This window comes from Drosophila grimshawi, unplaced genomic scaffold (genome assembly GCF_018153295.1).
Source record: "Drosophila grimshawi isolate 15287-2541.00 unplaced genomic scaffold, ASM1815329v1 contig_848, whole genome shotgun sequence".
Classification (NCBI taxonomy): Eukaryota; Metazoa; Arthropoda; class Insecta; order Diptera; family Drosophilidae; genus Drosophila; species Drosophila grimshawi.
The window spans coordinates 10,467,981-10,488,093 of record NW_025063692.1 but is presented as its reverse complement, the minus strand read 5'-3'; the positions used below and the strand labels follow the sequence as shown (position 1 = coordinate 10,488,093).

The window sequence follows — 20,113 nt, the reverse complement described above, 5'->3', positions numbered from 1 at the left end:
GTATCTGGTTTCAACGGGTTCAACAAACTGCACAGAAGGGAGAGACGGAAGGTGTGTCTAGAATACGTGGGAGTTGTGTAGATTTTGGTGTCATTTAAATGCAGGTTTGTTATTTTGAAAGCCCAGCCATTTACATGGCAAAGCTAAGCATTACTCTAACCGTTAGAGTAATATATGCAAATGGTCGGCGGGCAGACAGATAGATAGACAGACGGATAAACAGACTTACTGACAAGGGGATAGTTTGACTAATGGGCAAAGCGCTTTGCGGGGTGCACCTTAATATATAATGCAGCGTCACATTAAATTCCATTCAGCCACAAAATGAAATTATAAATTGACAACAGAAGAAGAGGGGCGTAGCTAAGAAGGAGAGAGGCGGTTGAGGGTGTCTGATTGACTACCCAACTGGTTAGGGGGTAATGCAGCTGAACGCAATTTACTAGATTTATAAATCTATTTAGTTGAGCAAAACAAAGTGCGGGGCATGCTAGGAGATAAGGGAGAACGTGCGAGATTTGTCAGCAGTTACACTCACAAAACGAAAGTACTTTGCAACACGCATGCGGCATGTACAGCTGGGATTGTGGCAACATATTGAAGCACAAGGAACACCTACATATATCTGAAGTGTGCAAACTAAATATTTCCACAAATAAATCCTGTCGGTTTCAAAGTAAATGAAAATGAAATTAATAAGAGAAACACCAATATTAAATTTTAATTTAATTTATCAATTTAGCAAGTTATTATGATTAGTTCCATTTTTAGCTAAGACCTCCACGTAAAAGCTATATAATCCAAATTTTCCATATCCAATAAACAGTTTTCAACATCAAAGTGTATTCTAATTTATGTGTTGAAAGCATTTTATCCGCTCTATTGTCATATGTGTGTATACTATGCATGTAAGAGTACAGTGGCACTGCCACACATACATACATACATACTTTCACACACTACACAGATAAGTGTGTGTCTGTCTGTCGCCATTAAATAAGCTGACGGCACGTGCTGGCTACACTGTCGAATAAGAAGCAGAGATCCGGCAGCAACCAACGGCAAACGCGTAGTTAACATATGTTGTATTCAAGTTTCTCGACCAATTTCTATGCATATATGTATATATATAAATATATATATATATATATGCAGATATAAGTGCAAGTGTGTTTGTGTGCGTAAGTTTTTTCTATAACAATTTGGCAAATGCTTGTTGAAAATATATGAGTTTTTCATTCCTAAGCAGACAGAGTGCGGTAATGCAGAGATGGTGGGGGAAAGGCGGCAGGGGCTGTTAGCCGACTGAGTTACATAAGCGTTGAGCCCATGAAAAGCACTCTCTCACACACACACACACACACACACACACGCATACACAAAGAAGGAAAGCCTAGACAAGAATACAAAACAACAAAAAAAGAATCAAGTCAATATGCTAAGAATGCTCGTCGCTCAGATGCCCTGTAGGCGGGTGAATACGAGAATCTATGCTGCAATAAGTTAAGCTTAGAAGAGCGGGAGTATTTCAAACGATACAAAAGATTTTCAAGAAAATGAAAACTTGGCTAACTAAGTGAATCAGAATGTAAATAAACACTTGGGCAACCATCAAAATGAGTATACAAAGACAGCAAAATATACGCAAGAGTTGAACAAATTTAAACAGTCCAGGCAAATGGCTCAAAAAATAGTGGATTGCAAACTGCTCAAGCTCACATACACAGACATTTTCACACACTTGTGCAGAGAAGTGTATTAGTGCGGGGCACAAATATACATATATGCAGCAAAAAATAATTTTATTTGCGGCGCGTCGAAAAACGATTTGTGGCAACACTGCTGGTAATTTTGTGATTGTAAAATCTGCACTTATGGATTGTTTCGACCATGTGGCGCAGAGCACGAGTCGAGGTACATGAAGCCAGCAATCTGGCAAAATCAAAATTTTAATGTAGTTGCAGCAAGCAGAGACGTTCTCACACAACATTTTAATTGACTGATACACAATTCAAAGCACATCTCAATTTCAAGTGCTGCAATAGAAAGTTGATAAGGGCCATGCCAAAAAACTAATAACAGTTATCCACTTCATCTGCACCAAAAAAATGGGTATTCAAATACATTTTGACACCAATCAAATAACGTTTGGATTGCGCACATATTTGCGTATAACGATGTGTGGAACCTGATCCACCATAATTCACTTCAAAGAGCTGCACTAACGTAACAAGTATAAAGTAATATTTCTATAGTATAATTAATATATGTTTTCTTTTGGTTCCGTGTGAGTGTTTCTTTGATATGCACGCTGTGCTTTTGACTATATCAACTATACCATTTATATATATATATATCTTTTTTTTGTGTGCTGTGCTTTTGACGCTGCCGAGTTCATCTCATGCAATCGCAAACATTTCATTGCATTGATGACCATTGAAAAAGATATTGAGTGCTGAGGAGGGGGCACGATTGGTAAGGGGGAGGAGGGTTATGCAACGTGCAGCTCAGCTTAGCAGTTGGCTCAAGAGCGCTGCCAGAATCGCATTCAAGTGTATCCGTTTCATTTTCTCGATGCCACTAAAGGTTGCACGATAGTTCGGAAAGGTGAAAAACTCGGAATTCTGGGCTAGACTATGTTCAATATGCTGTAAACTTGGCTTGGCTGCCCAAATAAAATTAGTTGCGCTGCATTTTGGAGCAGGTTCCAAGTGCATGACTTTCATTTCGATTTTATGGTCCAGCCGTCACTTGGCACAGTTGCCAATTTGGTATTTGTTGTCACCTGTTCGATTTCACGCGGCATTTAACTTTGGCCAAACTGGTGAGAAAATCTCATTCATATTGAAAAATACATCATTAGTTATTTGAAATATTTAGGAACATTTCTCAAATCGCTGGCATTTATATTAATTCCAAATTGGCAACAGCTTAAATTCAGCCAGAGCCCTGCTTCTGGCTGACATTGCCCATTTTTACGGGCCACTTGCCTGGAGACAATAAGCAGCGTGGCCAGCGCTTATCTGAGTGGCTTTATTAACACTTAGGACGTCATTAGATGTACAGTACAGCAAATTTAATAACAAATAATGTCCATCAACGGAATGTGAGTGCAACAACAACAGCAAATACAACAAATAAAAACAAACAAACATCTGTATGTCTAATGTGACAGGCTACTGATAGGAGTCGAGTCGAGTCGAGTCATTTGTTCGCTGCTTTCTGCTGTCTGCTGCTATTTATAGCTGAATGATTGAAATGTATACGTATATATAATTAGTATGTAGATATGATATAGAGTTCAGGGGCAAAAAAAAACGTATTTCATGATATTATTTTTATTGAGTTTGGCCTAAGGTTATAAGATGCGTAAGCAAATGTATGTAGATACATTTGTAGATTTTGGTTTGTACATTAAGTGAAACCGAATCTCGAACATGACTGCGATCTGCAATTAAGCAAAATATAATATCATATTTACAAATTCTTAAGGCTTAATGTTGAAATAGGAACAAGTTAAACGACTTCATTATAAATTAAAAGTGTTTCGTAAATAATATATTAGCTACAAGGCTGTCAGATAAGTGCTGTCATTTGTTTTACATAATCCTCAAATTAAAAAGCAAAATTCCTTGTTTTCATTACTCCTGTAAGAAGTTTACAGTACATATATGTATGTAAGTATTATTTATAATTAGTATGCGGTTTTCAGTCAAAGATGAGCAATTAAAACCTATTTCAACAAATATTCTATACATTCTATGTACTGTACACAATTGTAATGTTTAGTTTGAAACTACTCAAATTTAAACACATTAAATTATTGACTGAACCGCAGACCAATTAGCCATGAGGCTTTGTCATTTTGTTTTATCTGCTGCCCAACAATATTGCTATACAAATTATATATAATTTTGTGTATACATAAAAGTGAAATTGAAAACTCCTGAACAGAAGTCTACGCTGAGGAGCCCTTCAATTTTATTTCTTACTGTTGTCAGGCAACCAACCAAAAGCTGACCAGCAACAAGAATGAAAACACAAATATTTATAAATATGAAATACATCAAATATTCGCAACTGCAGCTCCAGGAATTTTATCAAAATGCAAATACAAAAGAAGACTATAAAGAAATATCTCTATGGAAGGATTCAAAGTCTGGTTTGGTTGTTGTCAGTAAAAAAAAAGCCTTTTGAATGTCAGCAAACCCTTCATTTTTCTCAATTCCCATAGCCAACGATGCGCTTTTAGTTTCTGAATTATGAATTCATACTTTTAATAAAGTATTAAAAGTATTTTTAACAAATTAATATTCTTTAATATACGCAACAAACTAGTTGTCCATATAGAATAATTAATTTGTATTATTTAAGCATAATACATTTTTAGTCATAACAACTTTAGTCATGTTAGTGCAATTGTGCTTAGCTCATCTCCGATTTGTTATTATTTTATTGATTGGGAACCCCAATCATTGTTTATCATGTCGATTGCGTTAATACAGTGTACTGGAGTGGATGTCTACTTCATTTTTCTTTCTTTTCTTTTTTGAGATATAGTTCTTGATTTTGGGGCTTTTGCTGTTGTCTAATTAAATTGCAAGTTTAGCTGGTCTGCGTCACTGGACATTGTGATGCCAAAAAGCGAAACAGCTAGCATCATTATATGAACATATGTACTCGCACTGAAAAAAGTTGGCTATGGCGTTGAGGTTGGGGGTTGGTGGTTAGGGGTTGGGGGTTGGGAATTGGGGTTGCGTATGGCCAAGCAGTGGGTATGGTACGTGCGTCGGGTAAACAAAATCAAATACTTTTTAGCCGCATTGAAGATGTATGGGCAGCGTATTAAGATAAACGATGGTAAACATTTGTTCATATCTATATGTATTTATATATATATATATATATATATATATATATATATATAGCATATATACATATGTGTAGCTATTTATCTATGTTTGTACTCATATCTTTATTTATACTTGTACACTGAGTTCGTTTTTTGGGGCCGGGCTATCGGGGGCGCTAAACGATTTACGATCTTGTCAAAGATATATGCGCCTGGTGAAAGTACATAATTGAATTTAATTAGTTTATGCTTCGTGCGCCTGCTTTCAATTAGTCTTCCATTTCGGCGCTGCGTTTTGTTATTGTCTGCGTGCCGCATGCCCCATGCGCGCCCAACTTTTGATTGACATTGTGTAGGAATCTGGCATTGCCGCTGTCACGGCAATCTTATCCACTTTACCGGCAATTTGACTTCTGTGGTAATTCTTTGTTTTTTATGCAGGTTTCGTTGGCCACAGACAATAGCTTAAAGTTTTATGACGATTGTATTTAATTATGCGCCGCTTTTTCCTCTCTGTGTCTGTGGAAGACACGCTGGCAGGCTGCATATTTGACTGCTTTTAAGGCCCCAATGTGATAAGCCGAACTTACTTTGTGGTTTGCAATAAGCACTTCACTCAATTATGCACGTTTGACAAGACTTTTCTCCCTAATGGACTTCAAAATTGTTTGAAAGTGAACAAATTATGTAAAACATAAAGGAAATGATAAAGAAGAAAGTACAGATTTCTTCTTGGATTGAAAAGTGGCTCTTATGCTTATACATTTGTGTGTTTACACTTTAGCAGCTGCAATATTAACACTGCACATAAAATATATTAACATAAATATGATTTATTAGGCAAATGTTGATTGTTTGTGTGTTTGGGAACCAAAGAAGTTGTTCCATTGTATGTCCATTAGAAACTTTATTCGGATCGTATTGGAACAAATAAGTGGTCCTGATAAATGCCTACTGCTGATGCTGATTATATAAATTGAGTCTTGTTATATATTATATTACGATTCTCTTCTCCAAAAGAAAAAATAAGATCAGTTTATCAAATCGAAATAGGACACATATTATCATTAAAATAAGAATTGATTAAGCTTTCTACGAAACAAAAATAGGCTTACTTAACAAATTAGCCAAGGATAATAACACTCCATCACTGTACACTGAAAATGGCCATTAAATACTGCTTGAACTGTGAGCTGATTCTGGTGCTCTTTAAATATAAAGGTATGTACATATGTATTTATATTTTTGGGGTTTATTTTGCACATGTCATCTGCTCGTGTTTTAATTAAGCCAAAAGTAAACATGAAAAAAAGATGTCAAGATGTCAGCTAAATATAAACGCGTCAAATGGCCAGCTGGAGGTGTGGGTTGGCTCTGTCTGCGAGGCATTCGACTACCCCACTCTCACTACCCCTACTCCTACCTCTACCCCTACTCCGACTCCGACTCCGTCGACAACTTCATCTGCAACTGGCGCATGATGTTTATGAAGCATTCATAAATACCTGGCAAATGGAAATTGAAATGGAAATGAAACCGAAAAGAAACGAAACGAAATGAAAGTAATAATAATAATAATAATAATAATAATAATCCAAAAACAGTTCAGCAGACACATCAAGCAAACAGCACATCAAGCGAATGGCAGACTCTCGGCTTGTCCACAGCTCAGTCGCCGGAACACCAAAAATACCACTGACTAAAGAACAGAGAACAGAGAACAGTTTCTGCTACTGCCCCTGCCCCTGCTCCTGCTCCAGCTCCAGCTTTTGGTTGTCTTTTTGGGGGGGATTCGCGAGTTTTGCGATGGGGTGGACGCTTGCTTATTGTGTATGAAATCACTTAAGTCTCGGTAAACAGCTCCCAGTGGCAACATAAATATGAACTTGGGAACGTAAGCGGTACGAGTCAACAAACATAACAATAATAGGCCCAGACTAATGTTGCCTGGAATGAAAGTTCGAATATAAGTTCGAGTTCAAGATGTGTCTATTGTGGTAAAGTCCCAAAAGAAAAAAAAAAAAAAACAAACCAAAAAGACTAGCAAGTTGTCAAATGAACAACGGCAGCCAGTTGTCAGTCCCTTGTTAACAATTGGCCAGTTGGTCGATGCTATTGCCATTACCGAAAATTCGCCAAATGACGTTTGCTACACAAATACTTATTTAGCAAATTTGAAGTCGCTGGCTCTTCGAACTTTTCAACTGGCGTCAGAGTCCAAGAATCCGCTGTTACTCATCGAACTTGACTTTGAGCATGAGTGGCAAAAGATAGCGAAATCTAGTTGCAAAGGATTAACTATTAACTGAGAAAATTAAGCTGGCAACTGCATAGATGTATTTATTTGCATCGCTTACCATTTTCATAATTAAAGCTTAAACAAGACATGAAACTGATTAATGAATCATTGGCATTTCGCTATGTGTACTTATCAACATAACTAATCAAATATATTGTCAAACTAACCGAATACCCATAGAAAACTAATTAGATTAAACAGCTCGTCAATTTATGCTCCATTGTTGCTGTAATAGCATCGTCTTAGCATTTGATGACCAACTTCCCCAAAATGGACATTGGATGCGGCTCCAGCGCAACCTGCCAATACCAATCGAAGTGAATCAATTGCGGCATTGTCATGTCGTCGAACGTTTCTTGAGGGAGGAGTGTACCGCCTATAGGTACGATAATGGCCTGCCATTGCTGATTCTAATCGTAACGAATTCACTTGACTGATGCACATCTATATGTATTTATATATATATATGATTCCACTTCATTGAGGAGTTACATGTTGATGAACTCCTAACATATGTAGAAATTGTTGTGGGCTGTCATTTTGGTTGTCGTTTGATGTTGTCGCTATTTCTCTTTATTGTGCGCTGTTGTCCAGCAAAAGTTTAATTTTACTCAATAAATATAAATAACACAGTCGTATTAAACGTAGTAGTTCAGACTTATTATTAGTTTATTGTGCAGACATATAACCCAGTAGGTTTTAAACCACACAGGGACAAAGTATTTACGTAGCAAATGGACGATTTTATGTTGTCCTTTCTGCTGCATACCATTGACTGTTCGTGACAGGCTCTCAACAGGACAAACACAAAAGCCGCAAAAACTTGGCACCCATTAAATTGCATTTTATACAGAGACGCCTGTCGGACCGGGTAACGGGTATTGAATTAAATATCTGTCTATGCGACAGGCCAACTCCCTTTTCCCCCGTCTCTTCAATGATGCTTGGCTTTTGGTTACTTTGCACCAATTAAATAGGAATTGAAATAAAGAGTGAAATGGGAACTACTATGCCAATATACAATGCTGTCTATCAGTTGCGACCAACTGACAGTTGTTGGACATGTGCCCAGCGTTCATTGACATTGACTGCCAATGGGTCAACATTTAGTCAATTGGCCATTGTCTCAAGCATCGTGTAATTACCTATTTAAGAGTCTTGTTTAAGCAAAGCACATTAATGCGGTTAAATGGCAATGCCTGCAATTGAATCGAATCAAGGCTGAGCCGTTTATTACTTTTCTTGGCTTACGATGGCTTACTATATTTTACTATAATAATATAAATTTGTAAAATGGTTCACTTATTGCAAGGATTATGGGAGCCCATTAAAACCCCAATCAATTAATATGTACAAATTCATATCTTTTACTTAGTTTTCCAATACATTTTCGTCCTTGTCTTCTTAATCTACAGGAAATACCGGAAATATTCTTCCTTTATTACACATACGCAACGTGAAACGAGCAAGGATTAAAAAGACGGACCTTAGACTTCGACTGAAATGTAGCAACAATTCCAGTACATCATTGTATAAGCATTTTGGGTTGGTAACCCTTTTAGAAAATAAAATGCCTCGAATTCTGTTACAAACTATGCCAACTACGTAAAATGGAAAAATGTTATTACAGTTGCAGAACTTTAGTTATTGTGGCTATTTGCTAAGTTTACAATGTGGTTCATCTTACACTGTTCCTCGTACATAAGAGAGCCATTTAATTTTCACAGTGTATAGTCCAGCTCAGCTTTTTATGACACAAGTCCTTCTTGTCAATCCATAAATTATTCAATTCTCAATTGAGAAACTTTTCATTTTACTTAATTTGAAATAATAATAATATTTGTCGTACATCAGACACCCATTGCTAAACATCCTTTACTACAGCTGCGGCCCAATTAATTTTCAAATGCAATTTCGAAATCATTTTTGAGTTCTACGTTAAATTCCTAAATCGAGTTTTATGACCTCATTTTGCAAAGCAAGCTGACAACAGTTAGTTGCACACCAGATTGTCGCCGATCGGCCTTCAACTGTGTATTAATATAAGGGTATTCAATCTTCGTTGGCAGAAATGTAGATAATCTCGCATTTGTTGTTGTTGCCACTTAGAGCTGGTTGGTGTTGCCTATTTTCGTTGTTGCCGTTGCTGTTGTTGAGCTGTGGAGCATGCTGTACGCAAAAGATAGCAGACGAGGTCGTCTCCTCCAATTCGGTGGATGGCTGATTTGCTGGTTGAAAAGGATTGGCGAGGGGAGGATGGCATTGTCGGGGACCAAAAACAATAACGCAATATTACATGAGGCTGGACAGGCATTGTCATCTTTTGATGGTTCCCCAGCTGAGGCTGCTGCTTTGTATATGTGTGTGTGTGTGTGTGTGTGTTTAGTGAGATTTGGCTTAATTAAATTCCTGAATAAAAGGATTCCTTTGGTGCTTTAAGCGGAACGTGTGTGTGTGTGTGCGAGCGCCTTTTTACGACTTTTGACAAAAGTCTTAACGGCTTATTGTGGTGACACACACACACACACACACACACACACATAGACAACTACACTAGCGCAAACTCACCATGGGACAGAGTCGTTTAATGACTCGCATAGATTTTAATTACAACTATAAATCATAGAGAAGCGGAGCGCTAAACCCTTCGACTCGTATTACTGACAAAAACACTCTTACACACACACACACGCCCACACACACACACTTATAGTATATAGATGTAGAAATGGTTATGCAATCTGCCGACACTTTTGAAACTGGAAGCCACTAGAGCAGCAACTTACGTAAAATGCTCATTTTCGATGCTGATTATTTTACATTGTTGGCTGTTGCCGCTGGCCAATGCTGGCCAGGATACGTTCGTTGTTTGGCCATTGTTCTTTGGTCTACAGGTTCATAATCAGTTGGCCCAAATTTACAGCCAGCTGGTACATAAAAGTTGTTCGTTAAAAAGTTAATAGTTTGCTACAGTTAGTCCATAGTCCACTGCCAGTTGGCAAGCTGCCGAGCCCGTCAGCGGTTTGTACCACCAAGCCAAAAGTCAATCCAAGCCCCACCATCCCATACCCCTTCTGCGAAAGCCACCGATTTGAGGTCAGGATAATGGTGCTGGCACGCTTTATGGCTCCGACTTTATGCATTTATGCTTTATGCTTTTGGTTGTGTTGTGGGCAACCTATGATAATTGCCACGAGGCACAAAGTGATCTCTGGGAGAGTTGATTGGATGGAGACAAAAGCTAATTGGCCGAGAGAGAGACATCCAAAATAAGTTTAACGAACATTGACTATTCTAAATTCAAAAGTAGTTCAAAACAAAAAAGAACAGATTTCTTCATCAAGGCGAAGATGACAATCCACCCACACCTCAATTGTGTTATAATTTGAGCAAACAATCGGTGAAGTTGTCCCTATGAGAGCTAAATGTTTATCCGTTGAAAAACTCGTTTGGTCGTCTTATCTTGAAAAACAAAGTAGTCTTTCAGACAAAAACACAACTTTTGCACATCTTTAATGACTGACGTAGGAAAACGAATATATTCATTTATACCCTATTTAAGTCTTGGTAGAGATTGGTAGAGATTAATTGTGTTTGCGCTTCAATTTCTTCTAAAAAAATAATAATAACAAAAAAATACTTAAAGGCAAGTTTATTTTGTTTTTCAGCTCTGCACAAAATATATGCACTAAATATTTGTGTAGCCAACTTCATTATTTAAATGACTTTCTTCTTTTTTACCTGTATTTGGGAGATGCTGGTATATTGTAGAAGATATATTTCAATGTGCGCCATCTTCTCCACATTTGTCTTACTTTCAAACTTTTCATTATTCATTCAAACTTTTAATTATCAGTTGTGTACACGCAATTCGCAACTCATAAAATTCTTTACCAAGTTTTTGTGAAGCGAAATGGCTGCGATAGAAGCACGAACAACTTCCCTTGACTGTGATATCATAAATGATGCTGAGATCTGAGTTGTTTCTCTGTTCGACACTTAGTCAGTTAGTTAGTTGGGCAGTTAGTTCTTTAGTTTGTAATGGGTCTGCATTAGAGTCGCACACTTCAATGCACAATTTCGCATTAAGTGGATGTCAAATCTCAACCAGACTGGCTCGTGTGGCACATAAATTTGTTGTCCTTTGTTGCTATTGTTGTTGCTGTTGCTGTTGTTATTGTGATTTAAACATTTGCCACTTGTTTGTTAAGTATTTGAAAATCGAAAAGCAGTGCTCGCCAGCAACGACAACAACAATAGCAGCAAAGGTCATAGCGTTCATTGTCCACTGCTGCTCGATGTTTGTTATTGTTGTTGTCGATGTTGTTGTTCTTTGTTGTTGCTGTTGCTTTTGTTGTCGCCCTCAATCTAAAAATGAACGCCCACAGCTTTCGCTGCCGTTGAAAGACAAGCCAAGTGGCATTCAAAATGCCAATCAAGATACGAGCTCACAATTTACGATTGGCCAGCAACGAGCAACAGTAACAACAATATCAACTCCAACAACAGCAACAACAGCAACAACAACAAGAACAGCAACAACAATAACAACAACATTTACATTGACTTTAAAGTGTGAGTGCAACGGCTGATTGTTAATTTTGTTGCTTTTCTTGTGATTTCATTCACTTTATATGCCAAGTGATTTTTTTTTTTCGTCCTTTATTTCTGCCATATTTTATTTAACTGAATTTCTGAAAATATACTTGGAGATAACCCTCAAGTGCACTCGAATCGATATTGACGTACTCGCAAGTGGCAGCATAATGAATATTACAACCAATGGAAGGAAATTTTACATTACAAGTTGGAAAGGTCCTGGGAAGGTTCTGCGTGGACAGCATTTAAGGCGCTGTTGAAGCTTCAACAACTCACAAATAGACTGCATCTTACGTCTCAAGATCTCGATCAAATTTATATCAAAACTTTCGTTTTTTATTTGTATTAAATAATTGACAGTTACTTACTCGTCTCGAGTGCTCGTGTTCAGTTCTCCATGTTCCTTCAGCGATTTTTCACATGCAATGAAAACTGAAAATACGGAGACTTATTAATATTTCTTCATAGATAGAATATTGATTTATATATGTTGAGGAAGGGCTGCAGACTGCTGTCAGCCCTCACGCATATGCCCGTTAGGCTGACTGACAGCGTGCCAGTTGATAAGGAATGCCATTTGTTCAAATTAAAGTGTATGTATATATATATATATATATGTAAGCACATATATTACAAGTATGGACAAGTGCTGCCTACCCTTTTTGGTCAGCACCCAGGCTAAATATTTAATTTTCTTCGTTTTTTTTTTTCATAATTTTGTCACTTGCCACCGCTGGCTGGCAAAGCCTGCTAACTCGCACTCATCAACAGCTCGAACGGTTGACAATGAGTAATGTGCAAAGTACTTTGAGTGACAACCCAGCCTGCATCAGTTAGTGGGCAGGGTTGCCTGACCGAATTTTAATTTGCTTTTGGGTTACATGCCGTCTAAAATGTTGAGCTCAAATAAATTGCACAAGCCGTTGCTCAGTTTCGGTTACAGCTCACTCCGCGCCTCATTTAATTTTCCGTTAGGTCAACAGAAGGGGCTGTTGCTGCTGCTAATTGCCATACAAACTCTTGACCCCAACCAAAAAAAGACACACAAGTATGCGCGACCCTTTGCAAATGAGGGTCAATGCGAGCACATTTCAGCTAAAATGCAAAACCAAAACCAAAACTAAACAGCATTGAAGCTCTGAACTGTGATCCTGCCAATGTTTAATATAAACAAAACACAATGCACTCCATCGCCTCTTGGTTGTAGAAGCTGCAGATCAGCCTGTTTGCTTATCAATCTGCATCAACCACATTTCGGCTAGGCTTCAAATTAGTTACTTAGTCTCTGTGCACCTCAACACACAAGTATTTTAGCTGTATTTTGTATTTGCTTCCCCCGCCATTTATTCGAGAGATTTCAATTCATTTTAGCCTAGACTTTACTTATGTCTGTATGCCGTTAACAGTTCAAACGGAAAGGAGCCCGCTGCGCTTTAACCAAGCAGAATAAATAGAAATCGCCAACTAATTTATTATTTCTTATCAAGAGCACAGACATGCTTCAATACAAAGTTAAGACTTCAGGGTATTAGTTAGTAGCCTATTTAGCACTCTGTATACGTGTGTCTTTATGCTCTGATACCTAAGCTAGTGGAGTATATTGGCATACTGCTGTCTGTCGTTCCGTTCGACTTAAAACTCATAAGAAACGGCATATAAACCTATTGCTAGATTCACAAAAGTTAAAATGTAGACGGGTGACCTTTTTCCATTACAAAATTCCATTATGAAAAGGTTCTTAGCAGCTGAAATCAGAGTATTCTGCAGTCAGTCACGTTCGAGTGCAACATTCTCACTTCTTCTATATTATTTTTATATATTTTTTAATTAGCAAATTGATGTAGCTTTTGTGCTCTAGAAAAAACTGCTGCACAGACAATAACACAAATACAAATATATATATATATACATATATATATATATATATAGATAGATAGAAATGTTAGCTGACTGCAGACGGAGAGTAAACACTTAAAGAACAAAACCAATAAATGCGAACAAAGTCTTTGTCCTGATTGTCGTCGGTGAAGTGAAATAATTGGGACTGATTGCTTTAAATCTCAAGCTGAGCCTTATTGCAATTATTAATTACAATGCCATACAAAAGATGTTAATTATTAAAGGTGTTGCATAAGCAAAAGGATAAAGTCCATAGAGAATAAATATCGAGGTTGTCCTATTATCCTTGCGAATACTTTCAACTTTGAAATAAAAGTAATTGCACTCTAAACTCGACCGCATAATATTGAAGCTGCCAGCTACTAGACAACCAAACAGGCTGTCACAGATTCACAGACACCGTGGATTATACAAGTTACTGGCTGGGTTGACAACAAACCCAGTTGTCCGGACTGACTGACCAGTCGGCAGTTGAAATCTGTGTGCGCCGGAGATTAACATGCAGACGCTGCGATTTGATGGGACAGTTTGACAAACAGACGAACGCCTGACGATGCTGACATGTAAACAATTTGAACGAAAGGATATTAGGTGCCAGCTTGCACACACACACGCACACACACAAGCACACAAACTCAATCGAAGAGGGACAGGGACAGGGCCATTCTGAACTTGCAACTAATGACCTGCTCGTATCAGCAACATTTGACCAAACGTTGCCTGGCATTTCAAATGTGTTAATAATACAATTTTATTTATCTGTCTATGTGACACACGCCTCATCACACAGCCACCCAAACACACACACACACACACACACACACACACACGCACACAGTGTCTATGTAAATTGCGGCAAAAACGAGCCGAAAATTTACGATGCTCGTTGCGACTACTGTAAATGGAGATTGGAGGTGGAGTACACATTTGGTTGGCGTGTCTGACTATTTTTGAAAAGGGTTGACATTTAAGGCGCACACACACGCCCAGCACTGCCAATCACCCTGCCCGTGACCAGGACGGGGGGTCACTGTTGTAACAAAATGACAAAACGGTGCCTAAACGAGCGTTCAACGAGCAGCAAAAAATTACCAACAAAAGAAATACACACATATAAATATATATATAAAAAAAAATATATATATATATACAACACTGGCAAATAAAAATATAACAAAAATGTTATAAGTAGTTTACTGGCAGAGAAGAGTTGGTCAATGGCACACACACACACATACACACACACACATACACTCACTCATGCGTCTGCATATGCATGACCAGAGCATAGAAAATTGGGTACTGAAACGCCTTTTGAGCCCTTTTTGAAAAGCGAAATCATTGCACAGTGAACTGAATGGTGTTGAATGTGCTATCAATAAGAATTGATTTGTTTACAGCAATAAATCAAATGAACTTTCCATAACAAAACATGCAATTTGATGTGCTCCATCTGAAGGCAGGTGACGAGATCAAACATATAAATAACTTAACTGGTTTATCGTTTTGTTAAAGTCAACTGCAACTCAGACCACTGTGCTGTGTTGGTGCTCCTGTGTGTAACAAAAGGATGCAGAGTATGTTGTACATTCATTACACACACAAACACACTCGCACACACACACTCGCACACACGCACACCCACCCCAAAAAGGTAAATCGCAGCGTCAGCCTTTTGTTAAATATCTCAATTGGATGCAAAGGCGGCACACGGGGCGTATGCTCAATGTTTTATGCACAAGGAACAAAAATCCCGAATAAATAAAGACATAAAAAAATAAAGCACAGCAACAACTGTTACCTTATTTATTCATATTAAGCGACAAGTGCCCAAATGCAAGTGTAATTTCTAAATACACAACTCCCATCCAGACCTGAAATCCTAAATATATATATTTTTTCTCCTTGCAGTGGGTATAATAATTGTGTCGTAACGCTTGTAACACATTTAAGGAGGCATTAGGATAGATATATATATATATATATTTATATATATATGTTCTTGTTCAGCTTCACAAAGACAATCGACATGACCCTGACCCTCTACCCTTCTATATTTATTATATATTCTAGTCTTAATTATTCTAGTTTATTTTTGCACACCCAAATGTAAGCAGGTGATAATCGGCACATATACTGAAGACTAAAAACTACACACTTATTCATAAGACCGAACTAATATCACCGGTTTTGGACAAATGCCTGCATAGGTATATGTGACCATATATATTGGATGACTGGAGAATACACACAAAAATCGGTAATCAGTTATCGATAAAATGAATAAAACAAATGCCAAACTTGAACTCTCTGATTTCTATAGTCTCTGAGATCCGTATATCCTGGGGAAGAATGCATACACTTTATAGGGTCGGAGATGCTTCCTGCATTTGCACAAAACCATTCTACCCCTTTTACCCAATTTTATTCGGTTCAGGGTATTAAAAGAAAAACTTCGAGTGAGGCATATGAAATGTATACGCTTCTTCAATACATTTTTTTTGGTAGATGCCATAAAAATAATCAATGTATTCAGTTTTGATTGTGCCCGAAAGAGTTTTGGTCACGAAAGCATTAATATTCAATGAAAGGGATGGATGCCACTTGGCTGCTTAATGTGTGGCATGTTGTATGGGGGTGTTCGGGGGCTTGGCAAATGTGTCAGGCCAAATTACACGACAACATATTTTTGAATATAGCAATTTGTATCTGTGCGCCGGCAACTTCTCCGTCTCCGTCTCCATCTCCGTCTCCGTCATCGTCTGTGCGTCATTCGTTTATTTCGCAATAATAACAATGGGCTCGCGTTTGTTTCTTTGCCACTTGATAAATGAGATGCCAACCAGGCAGCAGTCTGGGGGCTGCGGACAGTAAGTAGTCTTTAGAATCGAGATTCCAATGCTGTTCACGACCCCGTAACTCACCCCATGCCCGCGGCCTATGCCCTCTGGCCCTAGGCCTCTCTCCCAAAAGTGTTAGTTTTCGTAGTATTTGTATTGCTTCCACTTGCATTATTTGCTCTCGCTATTTTCGACAATGGTCCTGCCGTTGATTAAGTTGTTGGGCGTGGCCCAGTTAGCATCTGCTTCTCTAATGGGCGGGTCGCACTAACTCAGCGAAAATGGAAAATATCCTTAAGCAAAAAGAAAGCATGAGATTCTGGCTTAAAAGATTTCTATATTTAAGAATATTAATCGCTCATTTACATTATATACATTAATCGGTTGCTTGTCATATTCTGTTAAGTGAAAATACATCAATTTTGAAGGATGGTTGTTAATGCGGTTGATTAAATTAGTTGTCACTGTCGAGTGAAATTTTGCAAAAAGTGCAAATTCCACAATAATAATAATATATCAAAATAAGTTGCAGTTACAAATAAAAATAATTTTCGTGGAGCATAAAGTGTTGAGAGCCAAAAAATAAATTGTTGACAATTTTTCAAGAGAAACAAATAATAAATGCTTTAAAGCAGAGAGATTTCGTCTCCGTTCACCTTCACTTAGATAGTTCAAAGCGAATTCTCAACACCAGCTGACCCTTATATGCATACACATATGTTTGTGAAGAGTGTGTTTATTATTTAGCAAACAAAGATGGAATTTTTGTTGAATAACGCGCTGACACTTTAATTAGGAACAAAGTCAATTGTGGTTTTGGTTATGCACTTGTTGTTGCTGCTCTTGTCGAATGTCAATTGCCAATTGTCAACGTGTCGCGTCATCAGTTTTACGCACCATTTATTTGTTGACTTCATTTAGTGTGTGTCTGTGTCTATATCTATTTGGGTATAGATATTTTAGGTCGCTTCTAGGAAAAAAAAAAATAAATAACAAAATTTACATATTTCTATGCTCTTCAATTGAACGAGAATTTATTTTGCTTGTGCGGGAGTTTGGAACAAAAGAAATTTTACGAAATTGACTGTGCTATGATATTGTTATTTTTCCGAATAAAATTCAATTGACTACACAATCAGCACACAGAGCACTAATATTATATAATACACATCGCGCGAGTGCGCGAAGATCATCAGCAACTTGTTATCCGATTGTCACGGAGATAACTTGTATATTTGTACACGAGTAAGAAGTTTATATACGTAATCGCTCTCAGTACGATTCTGTTGAACCGTCAATTCTCTAAAAAGTATCTAAGAATTTGCAACAGTTTCCAAGTTACAAATAATTCTCTAAAAAGTATCTAACAATTTGCAACAGTTTCCAAGTTTACAATAAATGTTTAAGCATTCCATTTTCCTTTATTTTCTATTTGAGCAATTGACTCAGTGATTGGAGTCAAGCATTGCTTTTCTTGCTAAACTTCCACAAATGTCCAAGACATCCACTTTATTAGCGGAACATCTGGGAAAATCTCCTGTCGTCTGAAGTGGTTTCCCATCTAATAATTGCATTTGCGTACACTTTTGATTTCATCATCTCCTAAAGCATTTTCAATGTTTACCTCTCTGGCAACTTCATTTTTCGTTATTGGCCTTATCTGTGCCACCAATCAGCTTAAATTGCATTTTGCTGGCACTTAAATCGTTCACAGTTTACAGTTGCGTCCACGATGTTGCAACCTCACTTGTATTTTCATTTTATATCCGCAGTTGTTGGTGCAGCTACCGCTTCGGATGTCTCTGCGATTGCTGTTGCTCTTGTTGCTATTGTTGCTGGCGGCCACACGCTCATTTAACAGCGCTTCCACTCGGAGTTGAGCGTAATTTTTCAGCTGGTTTGCGTTTGCCTTTCCGCTGCAGGAACTTGGCTTAACTTTGGCTGCACTTCGTCTGCTTCAAGTGTTTCCTCTCAATTGTTTCCAAAGTAACTGCGAGGATGGGCTGCGGATGGTGTGCCGGGAATGCTCATCGTTGAATGTGAATGTTTTATTGTTTGCTGCTTTCAGTTGTATTAGCGTAATTCCAGTGCTCATCTGGCTCATGTAGCTGGCTAAAATGTTTTGCCCAACTCGGCAGCACAGTTCACAGTCGACAGTCCACATTAACTGGGCTTGTGGTTCTGTTGCTCTTGAAGTTCATTAATTTTTATGATACAACTTGAATTCAAGTTAAGTCAACTTGAAAATGCAAATGCCGGCTCAACGTGGCATCTCGCCTCGCCTCGTCTCGTCTCAACTTAGTTTGAGTCGCTTTTGTTGCACGATAATAAAAAATAATAATAATTTTTAAAGAATTTTCATTTATTATGCTTGTTCTACTAGTGGCTTTTGCCTGTTGGGCTTAGCGTAAACAAAACCTTGCCGCGCGTGTTGCCACTTCACTGTATAAACAGATATACGTACATTTATATGTATATCCCAACAATATTGTTTTTTTCTTTGCCATGCTCTGCTTTATATAAATTTTGCGTGTGGCAATTGGCACTGAAGCCGGCAAAGAAAACCAAATGCGCAAGAGAATATCCACAAAGCGCAATAAATTACAAAATATGTGAGTACCTGCAGGGCAATCGTATTGCGTATACGTAATATATGCAATTGCTTCGCTGTATACACAGCTTAGTCTGCGCTGCCACAACCGGGGGATAAGTGCAGTTACGGACGGTAAACTAACTACGGGTGGTCCATAACATCCGCTCAAGTAAGGCCAAATGCATGCAAAATAAGTATCGCCCTGGCAATAACATCTGCATTGCAGAGAGCCAAAGTTATAAGGCACCTTTGGATGCTACATAAGCATTTAAATCTATTTTGCATGGACGAATATTAAATGTTGTTAGAAGGAAAGTAAAATATTAAATTATATTAATAGATACTATATGCTTAACTAGACGATAGACATTAAAAAAATAACAGAGTTTTGTGAAGAACTGCAATAACTGAAATTTTGAAAAATACTTTAAAAGTATCAAAAACTTTAATCAAGTAATAGAATAGACTTAGAAGACTCAACAGTCTGTTAACAAAGAGAAGATCCAGAACTAAGCAGTCACCTAACTAAAGTAGATTTAGTCAGTAAGCTCTGCCAATTTTAGGACAACAATGGATGAGGGAGGAGAGGTTGCGAGTTAGCAAACTTTCCGATAATAATTATAATAATAAGAGGTAATTTGAAATAAATATATGTAGTCTTTAATTCAAAAGTATTTATAAATATGTATTCTATTACCATTCAGAACTGCTCTGCTACACATTCTAAATAACTTGCAAATAATAATCAGACTGCTTTAATGTTTTCCAAGACATCTCAATCAAGTCTCTAACCAATTTTTAATCTACTCAAATTGTATATTAGTTGACAGTAGCCCAAAGGTCAACGCAGCCAATGATTCTCATTTGCTCCATAGTTAAGTTAGCTCGAATAAAGCTTGTTCAAATAAAGGCCAATGTATATTGACGTAATTAAGCTATGCCAAATATTCCGTAATTTTAATGCTTAAATTCAAAATAAACTTGAGTCTATAATGCATACTTGTCCAAAATAAATAGGCTAAATATTCTCG

General features: G+C 37.6%; 1 protein-coding gene across 1 annotated transcript in view; it reads right to left on the bottom strand.

Annotated features, from left to right (window-relative positions):
• The window catches only part of LOC6565941 (sex peptide receptor), a 47,509-nt gene that overhangs the window by 16,540 nt on the left and 10,856 nt on the right, over positions 1-20,113 (bottom strand). Inside the window, exon 2 of the mRNA XM_001992415.2 lies at positions 12,119-12,182. The gene's annotated coding sequence lies outside the window, so the exon portion shown is untranslated. The remainder of the gene's footprint in view (positions 1-12,118; positions 12,183-20,113) is intronic.